Source organism: Schistocerca gregaria, chromosome 7, assembly GCF_023897955.1.
Source record: "Schistocerca gregaria isolate iqSchGreg1 chromosome 7, iqSchGreg1.2, whole genome shotgun sequence".
NCBI classification, from domain to species: Eukaryota; Metazoa; Arthropoda; class Insecta; order Orthoptera; family Acrididae; genus Schistocerca; species Schistocerca gregaria.
The window spans coordinates 119,046,093-119,059,537 of NC_064926.1; the positions used below are offsets into that span (position 1 = coordinate 119,046,093).

The 13,445-nt window shown below is 45.5% G+C and overlaps 1 protein-coding gene across 1 annotated transcript in view; it reads left to right on the plus strand.

The window, feature by feature from the left end:
• Positions 1-13,445, plus strand: part of LOC126282210 (translation initiation factor IF-2-like) — a 243,374-nt gene that overhangs the window by 200,210 nt on the left and 29,719 nt on the right. The gene's annotated exons all lie outside the window — the stretch shown is intronic.

Below are 13,445 nucleotides of genomic sequence, written 5' to 3' on the forward strand. Positions count from 1 at the left end.
TCATCTTCGTGGTGTAGCAATTTTAATGGCCAGTAGTGTATGTTCATCTTCCGATGACGGTGAGCTGAATGGCTTACAGCTCCACGCCATATTAAACCTGGAGATGTTGAATTAACACAATTTATGTCTACAATTTATGTCTGGAATCGCTTAAAAGTTACGATGCTAGCCTGAATACTAGATCTCTTTCTGTTTATAGGATGGACACCTGGAGTTTAATGTACCACTAAAGATACGAAATGATCGTATTATTCCAAGCTAAAAACCTTCGGACTGCTTCTGCTCAGCTACAAACCTTACAAAAGCGATAGGCCTTTCTACAGCACATCTTCGAGTATACCACTTGTAGTCGCTCCCTTTACTCTTGCACTCGCAAATGGAGCGATAGGAGAACGATTGTGCGCTTTCATACCTTATGTGTTCCGTATCAAATAGCTTCATCCATGTCGTGAGGGAAACGTGTCTATTGAGCTGTTGTAAGTGCTCCTCCAGGGGCCTAATACAATATTCCTCCGTTGATTTTTAATTTAAAATGTATACCTAAGGGCTGCTCGGTGGTGTTAAATTATCGTCTCATGCGTATTGTGAGTTCTTCATTCTTGTCTTGTGTGCATACATTGATTCAATCTGATTTAATCTGAGTATATTTCGGTTAAGGATGGGATTTTGGTTAAAAATCAAACGTTTCATTTCCTTTCAGCCTATGTAGGGCTTGTCCAATCCATGTAACAGAGAATCGACGCTGTATTGTGCTTAAAAAGTTAGTACAAATTCAATACGTTTTATGCTCACGTATTATGAGCTTTCTGGGACGGAGGGAGGGGGGAGGGGGGGGGGGGGTGGCGGGTGACCTAGAACATCAACATGGCTTCATAATAAATGATGTTCGTATTTTAGTGCAGTGATAACATATGGGCAAATTGGTGTGAGACAGAGCAGTGGACTACAGCAGTGTTTACAGCTACAGCACGCGAGTGGGGGACGTTGTCACTGTAGTAGCTAATCAAGGCCAGCGCACTGTGGTGGGGCAGGCTGTCCTGCTGAAACAGCTGCACAGGCTAGTGCAGCAAGGGGCAAAGTAGATTTCCACACTGCCTGTGGCAGTGGTGTCTTAGGGTGAAGGGCTGGCAGTGGCGCATATGCACAACGAGCGTACCACAGGCAATAGATAGTAAGTACCGGTGGTTTTAGTAATAGAGTGATTCTGAGTGTTGCAGCCTAACCAAGACGACGAGGCTCTGGCGGACGAGGACGCCACATGGACCTGACAGCAGAAGACCCATTTCGTGGCCATGGCAGGGCAACAGCTCTCTGTATTAAGTCCCTTCACGGACTTTGTGCCACTTCGCCGCTGACCACAACAGGTCATCTCCAGCAACACGGCCAAGTCCTGTCCAGAGGGCAGCGTGTTACACTCCGTGCGCGCCCATCACCGTTGGGCAGGTGTCTGTATCGAAGGCATCCACCGCCGTGACGCAGGTAGATGTCACCTGGGCCGCTGCAGACACAACAGGGTCGAATACGCCTGTGACTGTTGCTGAGACCACGTGGCCGGATTATGCAATAAGGCTTCCGCCGCGGCGCAGAGTCCATCGTCAGCGTAGCGGAGCGTGCAGGTATCAAGCCCAGCAAAATTTAGAGGCTGGCCGACCACTGACCCAGGGTATCAAGCAGCGCAGATGCACCGATGAAAGAACTTGTCATGCTTGCAGCTGCCTTTCTCTGGAGTTCCCTGGGCTCCCCACTTCTCCTCCACGACACTGTCACAACATTCTGGGTCATTGCTGCCCCAACCTGCACCAAGGGGCGCTATAGTTTGTGTCAGAAGTTGGATCATAGAACCCATCACTACTCTGTTTGATGACAGTGCAGGGACTCGAAAGTCCACAATTACCACGTGTGTGAAGAAGATGACTCGATGGTGCAGGGATGTCGGCACATAGTGGGGTGAGTGCAGTCTTTCTGTTTTGTTTTTCTTTTGACTGCGAATGTCATAGAAATTCACTGGGTTTTGCCGTGGGTTAAGTTCAGCATGAAACAGGCGAACGTAGACAGTAATATGAGAAGGCGTAAATTCACTGAAGAGCCAAAGAAACTAGTACACCCGCCTAATATCGTGTAGGGCCCGCGCGTACACGCAGAAGTGTTTTAACACGACATGGCATGGACTCGACTAATGTCTGAAGAATTGCTGTAGGGAACTGACACCATGAATCCTGCACGGCTGCACATAAATCTGTAAGAGTACTATTAGGTGGAGATCTCTTCTGTAAGGCATCCCAGATATGTTCAATAATGTTCATGTTTGGCGAGTTTGATGGCTAGCGGAAGTGTTTAAAGTCAGAAGAGTGTTCCTGGAGCCACTCTGTAGCAACTCTGGACGTGTGGGATGTCGCATTGTCCTGCTGTAATTGCTCAAGTCCGCCGGAATTCACAATGGTCATGAATGGTTGCAGGTGATCAGACAGGATGCATACGTATTTGTCGCCTGTCAGAGTCGTATCTAGACATATCAGAGGTCCCATATCACTCCAATTGCACACGCCCCACACCATTACAGAGCCTCCACCAGCTTGAGCAGTCCCCTGCTGACATACAGAGTCCATGGATTCATGAGATTGTCTCCATATCCGTACATGTCCATCAGTCCATACAGTCTGAAACGAGACAAGGCCGACCAGGCAACATGTTTCCAGACATCAACAGTCCAATATCGTTGTTGACGGGCCCAGGCGAGGCTCAAATGGTTCAAATGGCTCTAAGCACTATGGGACTTAACATCTGAGGTCATCAGCCCCCTAGACTTAGAACTACTTAAACCTAACTGACCTAAGGACATCACACACATCCATGCCCGTGGCAGCATTCGAACCTGCGACCGTATCAGTCGCGCGGTTCCGGACTGAAGCGCCTAGGCCGACGCCCAGGTGAGGAGTAACGCTTTGTGTCATGCAGTTATCAAGGGTACACGTGTGATCCGTCGGCTCCGAAAGCACATATCGATGATGTTTAGTTAAACAGTTCGCACGGTGACACTTGTTGATGGCCGAGCATTGGAATCTGCAGCTATTTGCGGAGGAGGTGCTTGCTGTCACGTTTAACGATTCTATTCAGTTGTCGTTAGTCTCGTTCTTGCAGGATCTTTTTTCGGCCGCAGCGATGTCGGAAATTTTATGTTTTACCCGATTCCTGATATTCACGGTACACTCGCGAAATGGTCGTACGGGAAAGTCCCCACTTCATCGCTACCTCGGAGACGCTGTGTCCCATCGCTCGTGCGCCGATTATAACATCACGTTCACTGAAGTCTTGATAACCTGCTATCGCAGCACCAGTAACCGATCTAACAACTGTGCCAGATACTTGTGTTATATACGCGTTGCCGACCGCAGCGCCGTATTCTGCCTGTTTACATTCCTCTGTATTTGAATTCGCATGCCTATACCAGTTGCTTTGGTACTTCAGTGTATAACTGTTGTTTTTCACCTGGTTGATACGAGCAATTCGGGAGCCACGTGGAAAAGGTGTGGCCTGTTGTCTATTAGTATAGAATCTGTTAATCATGAGTAACGATTCGGGGGGTGAGGCTAAATTTAGTTCTCGGTTCGATGTGAAGTGGCAGTTATGAGCAGCAGCTCAGGCAAGAGCAGCTAAGTGACAGTAAGGAGCAATATGATAGTATTACGGTTAAGTGTGCTCGTAATTTTATTTCATTTTGGGCAGACCAAGGCACATGGGTCGGCACGTGAGCATGTGAAGTAGTGTGAAGTGTTCGGAGAGTGGTGTGTTTCAGTATCTTTGTCGTTTGCATGTGGATAATTGATAGAAGGTAATCATGTCGTAGTCAGTACCACAGGGAAAGAAAGTTTTAATACCACAAGCGGCTAACACGAGCGATGTGTTAAAAATTTTAGATGCCAAAGTAGATAGTCTACGGAAGAATGGAAGCCATTGGGGCTAGCAAAGGAACAGGCTTGTCTCTAGTTTTCCTGTTGCTGTATGACGTCCGATTACATCTACATTTATACTCCGCAAGCCACCCTACGGTGTGTGGCGGAGGGCACTTTACGTGCCACTGTCATTGCCTCCCTTTCCTGTTCCAGTCACGTATCGTTCGCGGGAAGAACGACTGCCCGAAAGCCTCCATGCGCGCTCGAATCTCTCTAATTTTACATACGTGATCTCCTCGGGAGGTATAAGTAGGAGGAAGCAATATATTCGATACCTCATCCAGAAACGCACCCTCTCGAAATCTGGTAAGCATGCTACACCGCGATGCAGAGCGCCTCTCTTGTAGAGTCTGCCACTTGAGTTTGCTAAACATCTCCGTAAAGCTATCACGCTTACCAAATAACCCTGTGACGAAACACGCCGCTCTTCTTTGCATCTTCTCTATCTCCTCTGTCAACCCAACCTGATACGGATCTTACAATGATGAGGAATACTCAAGTATAGGCCGAACGAGTGTTTTGTAAGCCACCTCCTTTTTTGATGGACTACATTTTCTAAGGACTCTCCCAATTAATCTCAACCTGGCACCCGCCTTACCAACAATTAATTTTATATCATCAGTCCGCTTTAAATAGTTCCGTACGCATACTCCCAGATATTTTACATTAGTAACTGCCACCAGTGTTTGTTCCGCTATCATATAGTCATACAATAAAGGATCCTTCTTTCTATGTATTCGCAATACATTACATTTGTCTATGTTAAGGGTCAGTTGCCACTCCCTGCACCAGGTGTCTATCCTATGCAGATCTTCCTGCATTTCGCTGCAATTTTCTAATGCTGCAACTTCTCTGTATACTACAGCATGATCCGCGAAAAGCCGCATGGAACTTCCGACACTATCTACTAGGTCATTTATATATAGTGAAAAGCAATTGTCCCATAACACTCCTCTGTGGCACGCCAAAGGTTACTTTAAATCTCTGCATTGAGAACAACATGTTGTGTTCTGTTTGCTAAAAACTCTTCAATCTAGCCACACAGCTGGTCTGATATTTCGTAGGCTCTTACTTTGTTTATCAGGCGACAGTGCGGAACTGTATCAACCATTGATGTAGTTAAGCCTGACAATCTTGTGAAGTGTAGGGCGGAACTTGGCAATGGAGTGGACAATATTTTGAGTAGTAGAAGTAAGAAAATGACCGGGAGTGGTCACATGTACAAATTCCTGGAAATAGTAACGAAGTGGATGTTAGGAAAAGTAACATGGAAGTATCAGCTCCAGTGCCATGTGGAACTGAAGAGTATGAGATAACTGTAGTGACAGAAGGAATGAGTATGGGCTGTACAGAAGTGAATAGGTCTGTGGATAGCAACATTGCTGATTTAAGTGCAGTAGTATCTGCCCCTTTTGGTGATAATGTGTGTTATGTTGAGGTCGAAGAGTCTGGGCCAGATGCACAGAGAAGTGCATGTGCCGGTGGTTTTTGCATAGTGCAAACTGGAATTCCAGCTGATGTGGTTTTAGATACCACAGGGAATGCACAAGAAGTTATTGGTAGTTGTGTTGCAGATGTCGTGACAGCCGGGCACAGGCACATATATTTCATCAGAATAAAGGTGAACGGAGGAAAAGGAGGAGGAGGCGAGTTCGTGGAGTGGATGGCCAAGTTCACAGGGCTAGATCTGTGGAAGAGTGGATGCCAGAGATTCAGAATGTAGCGCGAGCACAAGTGTTGTGTCGCAACCTTCCAGGGCAAGCATCTGACGTGCGCAGCGAGCTGCTCACAAGGCAGACACAATCTGATGTATAAAGTGGGTGAAGGATGCAATGCGAGCCTCAAGGGAAACGTTCTGACTAGACATCATGCAAAAGTTAACCTTCGGCGACAGAAAGCTGTTGCCAATGTAGAGCTGTCGTAAGGTGCATCTTACGTACGAGAGAAACTAGTTAAACGATATACAGATACACTGAGGCGTAATTCGCATGATTTGTGTCACCAGGCACCAGAAAGATAGCCGGAGTTCTAGAAAACCAACCATTTCCAGGAAATGTAATGAGCACTACAGTGGAAGGAAGAAGTGAGGGAACTCGTCGAAATGTTGTGCATGATTGTGCTGCTTGCGCTATTCTCGTAAGGATAATTTTGAGAGTATGTTTGCTGGGAAAGGATAAGGGGAAGGCCAAAGTTTCGAAACTTGTTGCAAAACGAAGAGTTGAAAAACTACAGGATAGATAGGCGACATACCCAGCGTAAGACCTAATGGAGCCAGGCCATGTATTGTTTGTAATGCGTAATTGTTAAGAACTATTCAGATTTTCTATAGAGAACTCCAGAACTACAGCGTATCTCAAAAAAACGTATATTTCTCAAAAGTCGACTGGCAGCTCCAACAGACTCTGGCCGGCACACGGCTACAATACGCAACTAACAGGCCAGCTTCCGGCGCTTGGCTGGACCGCTTGACTTGTTCGTTCGGACTCGACTTGTAAACAAGAATAAACGTGTTTCAACCTCAAATGGGCTCGGTACATGACTGTTGCATATAATAAAGAAGAGTTTATATTGGCGGAACTATTGTTTTTCTATGTTTAGTAGCCGACAGACATTATGTTCCCGTTTTTAATTTAAAATAAACACCGTATTTCCTTTTTTTGGCTTCTGAGCCATTGCTTTTGGTCCTCCTGACTTCTGAGCTACCGCGCAAGTCTTCCCCCACCAAGACAAATGCCCCTCTGTAAATATCTTACTTTCCCTGTGGAATGTATTAGTGAGCTACTGGTTATTTTGAATTTCCCACCATTTTTCGGTATGGATAAAGCGTACGTGTGTTACTTGCATTTGCAAATTTCCCTTAACTCGAGTCACATGGCCTGTGACTGTTGCGCCATCGCAAACAACATGCTAGTTGCGAAATCGGAACAAATATTGAACAGTTTGCTTTTTTTTTTCCATCCGTCTACTGACTGGTTTGATGCGGCCCGCCACGAATTCCTTTCCTGTGCTAACCTCTTCATCTCTGAGTAGCACTTGCAACCTACGTCCTCAATTATTTGCTTGACGTATTCCAGTCTCTGTCTTTTTCTACAGTTTTTGCGCTCTACAGCTCCCTCTAGTACCATGGAAGTCATTCCCTCATGTCTTAGCAGATGTCCTATCATCCTGTCCCTTCTCCTTATCAGTGTTTTCCACATATTCCTTTCCTCTCCGATTCTGCGTAGAACCTCCTCATTCCTTACCTTATCAGTCCACCTACTTTTCAACATTCGTCTATAGCACCACATCTCAAATGCTTCGATTCTCTTCTGTTCCGGTTTTCCCACAGTCCATGTTTCACTACCATACAATGCTGTACTCCAGACGTACATCCTCAGAAATTTCTTCCTCAAATTAAGGCCGGTATTTGGTATTAGTAGACTTCTCTTGGCCAGAAATGCCTTTTTTGCCATAGCGAGTCTGCTTTTGATGTCCTCGTTGCTCCATCCGTCATTGGTTATTTTATTGCCTAGGTAGCAGAATTCCTTAACTTCATTGACTTCGTTACCATGAATCCTGATGTTAAGTTGGTCACTGTTCTCATTTCTACTACTTCTCATTACCTTCGTCTTTCTCCGATTTACTCTCAAACCATACTGTGTACTCATTAGACTGTTCATTCCGTTCAGCAGATCATTTAATTCGTCTTCACTTTCACTCAGGATAGCAATATCATCAGCGAATCATATCATTGATATCCTTTCACCTTGTATTTTAATTCCACTCCTGAACCTTTCTTTTATTTCCATCATTGCTTCCTCAATGTACAGATTGAAGAGTAGGGGCGAAAGGCTACGGCCTTGTCTTACACCCTTCTTAATATGAGCGCTTCGTTCTTGATCGTCCACTCTTATTATTCCCTCTTGGTTTTTGTACATATTGTATATGACCCGTCTCTCCCTATAGCTTACCCCTACTTTTTTCAGAATCTCGAACAGCTTGCACCATTTTATATTGTCGAACGCTTTTTCCAGGTCGACAAATCCTATGAACGTGTCTTGATCTTTCTTTAGCCTTGCTTCCATTACTAGCCGTAACGTCAGAATTGCCTCTCTCGTGCCTTTACTTTTCCTAAAGCCAAACTGATCGTTACCTAGAGCATTCTCAATTTTCTTTTCCATTCTTCTTTATATTATTCTTGTAAGCAGCTTCGATGCATGAGCTGTTAAGCTGATTGTGGGATAATTCTCGCACTTGTCAGCTCTTGCCGTCTTCGGAATTGTGTGGATGATGCTTTTCCGAAAGTCGGATGGTATGTCGCCAGACTCATATAATCTACACACCAACGTGAATAGCCGTTTTGTTGCCACTTCCCCTAATGATTTTAGAAATTCTGATGGAATGTTATCTATCCCTTCTGCCTTATTTGACCGTAAGTCCTCCAAAGCTCTTTTAAATTCCGATTCTAATACTGGATCCCCTATCTCTTCTAAATCGACTCCTGTTTCTTCTTCTATCACATCAGACAAATCTTCACCCTCATAGAGGCTTTCAATGTATTCTTTCCACCTATCTGCTCTCTCCTCTGCATTTAACAGTGGAATTCCCGTTGCACTCTTAATGTTACCACCGTTGCTTTTAATGTCACCAAAGGTCGTTTTGACCTTCCTGTATGCTGAGTCTGTCCTTCCGACAGTCATATCTTTTTCGATGTCTTCACATTTTTCCTGCAGCCATTTCGTCTTAGCTTCCCTGCACTTCCTATTTATTTCATTCCTCAGCGACTTATATTTCTGTATTCCTGATTTTCCCGGAACATGTTTGTACTTCCTCCTTTCATCAATCAGTTGGAAGTATTTCTTCTGTCAGTTTGCATTAGGCTATTGAATTGGCATGTGTCGTGCGATCTTCTCCAGTGCTACAAGGCAGCAGTTGGCGGTAACCCCATGTGGTCGGTCTCCAATGGCGGCAATGGGTCGAATGACTTGACTTAATGTGAGGTCCGGGGTGCGCATAAGGGATAGCGGTGATGATTGTTTCAATCATGATGTCGGTTGGGGGGTGGAGGGGGTGGAATTGTTTTAACTTCAAACTCAATGGGGCAATCGTTTAAATTTTGGTCAGCTGGGTTGGCAACATGTTTAAACTCTAGGCAAGACAGTTCCTGATCTCTTAATTGAATTCAGTTCAAAATAATTTTATATAACACGGTGCACAATGGTATATGTGTGACCTATTGGCCATTTTTAAGTTTCCCACATTTTTTGGAATTTCATGTCTCTTTATACATAGGGCTATTGGCGTATATAAAAGGTGGGAGAAACTTGGTAACAATGCATTCTGTGCTCGTTCTCTGCTAGCTATACCACTCGTGATAACCGTGTTCCACTAAATAGTAGCCCATTAGTGGCCTCGCACAGCTAGCAGTACGTACCTACAGCTGTAGAACTGGCCTGGTGTAGTGGTATTAAATTCTGTAGACAGGTCTTCCGTATGAATCAACGTATTTACAGGATAACCAACAAGAAGTAGTACATTTTGATTTAGTTATTATGAGATTTAGCATATATTTAAGCCAAGTTCATTTATAGATAACTCTTCTACGTACATTGCAGTTACTGAAAAGCCAAACACAAGTTTGTTTCTGATAAAGAACAACACACAGACGGCTTCCATCATGGCGAGTCATTACCGAAGACGTTTGAGGAAGTTGCTCGTTACATTCTACATCATTTCTTGAGAAGTGGCTTGTATCCCTTCCAGTAATGTGGCTTTCAACTGATCAGTATTGTACAGTCCTCTTAAACAAAAAAAAAATCCAACTTCGAACTTTGTTCATCAGATGACTGCAAAGAAAAAAACATCATGGGCTGAAAGGTTAGGTGGGCTCGCCGGTCATGTCATATCACCGAATCGTGAGAGTAATCAGTGTTGTCAGTGGTGCGTCAGTGTACTCACTGAATCACGGTCTATAAGGTCTGTAGCCTCATGCCCCAGAAATTATATCACATTTAGATGACAATGTCCCTGGAGGTGCGGAACGAAAAAAAAATGTTTATCACAGTCGGATACCGTTCGGAAATGACGCCCACTGACTTTCCGTTGTTGCCCTAAAAAAAAATGTGACCTAATAATTTCACTGCACATCAGGCGGTGACCTTTTGGGTACCCTCGGCTTTCTGATGAAAGATCTGCACGTTTGTATCCGAGTAATACCAAAGTTTCCTTTCAACTGACATGCGGTTGAATATTTGCCCCATAAGATATACCGATATTTGTCAGACATGTGGCATGCTGATCAATTCTGTCCAGTAATACTATGCAGAAATTATGTCCACTCTCTTTATCTCCCAGACATAACTACTGAGCTGCTTGCAGCTTCCGAGGATGAAATCTGAAATCCCGTTCCATAATCCGCAGCAAAGATGTCTTACGGATTTGTAATGTCCTGGAATAGTGACAGACAGATTTCTGTGGGCTTCACTGCACAGCTGCATGTAACCATCTGATACCGTTTCTGGCGTGGGAACTGTCACCTCTAGTCCACTATGCTTCACAATGATTACAGAACCCATGTGACGCCAAAGTTGCATCCACTTGGATTTTGTTCGTGTGTCTGGAATACGAGAATGGCGGTCTGTTCCACAGCACTTCCACTTTGGACAGCTGGGACAGATACTAAATGGTTCAAATGGCTCTGAGCACTATGGGACTTAACATCTGTGGTCATCAGTCCCCTAGAACGTAGAACTACTTAAACCTAATTAACCTAAGGACATTACACACATCCACGCCCGAGGCAGGATTCGAACCTGCGACCGTAGCGGTCGCGCGGTTCCAGACTCAAGCGCCTAGAACCGCACGGCCACACCGACCGGCTGGGACAGATACTCTGCACATGACAGAACTCCTACACTGCCTCGATGTGCACCTATACTGGTGAACATTCATCTCAAGACCGCCCTGTATTTGTGCAAACCGTGTGAAAATCCCTACAGTAGCTCCTGAGATTAGCCTTCACAGACAGACAGACAGAAAAACGTGGCAGACGACTTTAATTTATAATATCTACATCTACATGCATACTCTGCAAGCCACCTTATGGTGTGTGACGGATATTACACTGTACCACCGCTAGTTATTTCTTGTCCTGTTCCACTCGCAAACAGAGCAAGGAAGAAACAATTGTCTATATGCCTCCATCTTCTTTCTTTCTTTCTTTTGCTTGTGCCGTTACCCCACGGATACGCAGGGTTGGAATGGGTAATCGGATGTGGTAATGTTAGTTAAGGGGTGGCCGGATACCATTCCTGCCGTCACCTAGTACCCCCCGGGAAGGAATTAGTGTACCCCAACTGTCTGCGACTAGTGTAATCCATGGAATAGGGCGATAGTGTTCAGATGTCTATGAAACTGAGGCGGGACGTGGGGATCAGCCCAGTATTCACCTATGGGGATGTGGAAAACCGCCTAAAAACCACATCCAGGCTGGCCGGCACACTGGACCTCGTCATTAATCCGCCGGGCGGATTCGATCCGGGGCCGGCGTGCCAACCCGAGTCCAGGAAGCAGCGCGTTAGCGCGCTTGGCTAACCTGGTGGGTCCCTGTCTATATGCCTCCGTATGAACCCTAATTTATCGTATCTCTTCTCTGTGGTCCTTACGCAAAATATATGTTGACACCAGTAGAATCGTTCTGCAGTCAGCTTTAAATGTTGGTTCTCAAAATTTTCTGCTACTTCGCTACTAATGCTGCGTCGGAAAATTACGGGTTTCTTTTCTTGTTTTCCTCGAAAAGAACGCCGTCTTCCTCCTAGGGAATCCCAACTGAGTTCTAAACCCATCTCCGTAATACCTGAATGTTGTTTGAACCTGCTGATAAGAAATCTAGCAGACTGCCTCTGAACTGCTTTGGTGTGTTCGTTTAATTCGACGCGGTAAGGATCCCAAACACTTGCGCAGTGCTGAAGAATGGGTCACACTAGCGTCCTATATGCGGTCTACTTTAGAGATCAACCAGACTCCCCCAAAATGTTTCCAATAACTCGATGTCGAACATGGCGTTCACTACCATAATTCTCACATGCTAGTTCCGTTTCACATCGCTGTGCAATGTTACGCCAAGAAACTTACACTACTGGTCATTAAAATTGCTACACGACGAAGATGACGTGCTACAGAGGCGAGATTTAACCGACAAGAAGAAGATGCTGTGATTTATAAATGATTAGCTTTTCAGAGCATTCACACAAGGTTGGCGCCGGTGGCGACACCTACAACGTGCTGACATGAGGAAAGTTTCCAATCGATATCTCATACGCAAACACAATTGACCGGCGTTGCCTGGTAACACGTTGTTGTGATGCCTCGCGTAAGGAAAAGAAATGCGTGCCAGCACGTTTCCGACTTTGATAAATGTCGGATTGCAGCCTATCGCGATTGCGGCTTATTGTATCGCGACATTACTGCTCGCGTTGGTCGAGATCCAATGACTGTTAGCAGAATATGGAATCGGTGGGTTCAGGAGGATAATACGGAACGTCGTGCTGGATCCCAATGGCCTCGTGTCACTAGCAGGCGAGATGACAGGCATCTTATCCGCATGGCTGTAACGGATCGTGCAGCCACGTCTCGATTCCTGAGTCAACAGATGGGTACGTTTGCAAGACAACAATCATCTGCAAGAACAGTTCGACGACGTTTGCAGCAGCATGGACTAACAGCTCGGAGACCATGGCTGCGGTTACCCTTGACATTGCATCACAGACAGGAGCAGCGCCTGCGACGGTGTACTCAACGACGAACCTGGGTGCACGAATGACAAAACGTCATTTTTTTGGATGAATTCAGGTTGTGTTTACAGCATCACGATGGTCGCATCCGTGTTGGCGACATCGCGGTGAACGCACATTGGAAGCGTGTATTCGTCATCGACATAATGGCGTATCACCCGGCGTGATGGAATGGGGTGCCATTGGTTACACGTCTCGGTCACCTCTTGTTCGCATTGGCGGCACTTTGAACAGTCAACGTTACATTTCAGATGTGTTACGACCCGTGACTCTACTCTTCTTCGATCTCATCGAAACCCTACAGTTCAGCAGGATAATGCATGACGCATGTTGTAGGTCCTGTACGGGCCTTTCTGGATACAGAAAATGTTCGAGTGCTGCCCTGGCCAGCACATTCTCCAGATCTCTCACCAATTGAAAACGTGTGTCAATGGTGGACGAGCAATGCACATTCTCCAGATCTCTCACCAATTGAAAACGTGTGGTCAGTGGTGGACGAGCAACTGTCTCTCCACAATACGCCAGTCACTACTCTTGATGAACTGTCGTATCGTGTTGGATCTGCATGGGCAGCTGTACCTGTACATACCATCCAAGCTCTCTTTGACTCAATGCCCAGGCGTATCAAGGCCATTATTACGGCCAGAAGTGCTTGTTCTGGGTGCAAATGTAATCACACGTCAGTTCTAGTATAATATGTTTGTCCAATGAATACCCGTTTATC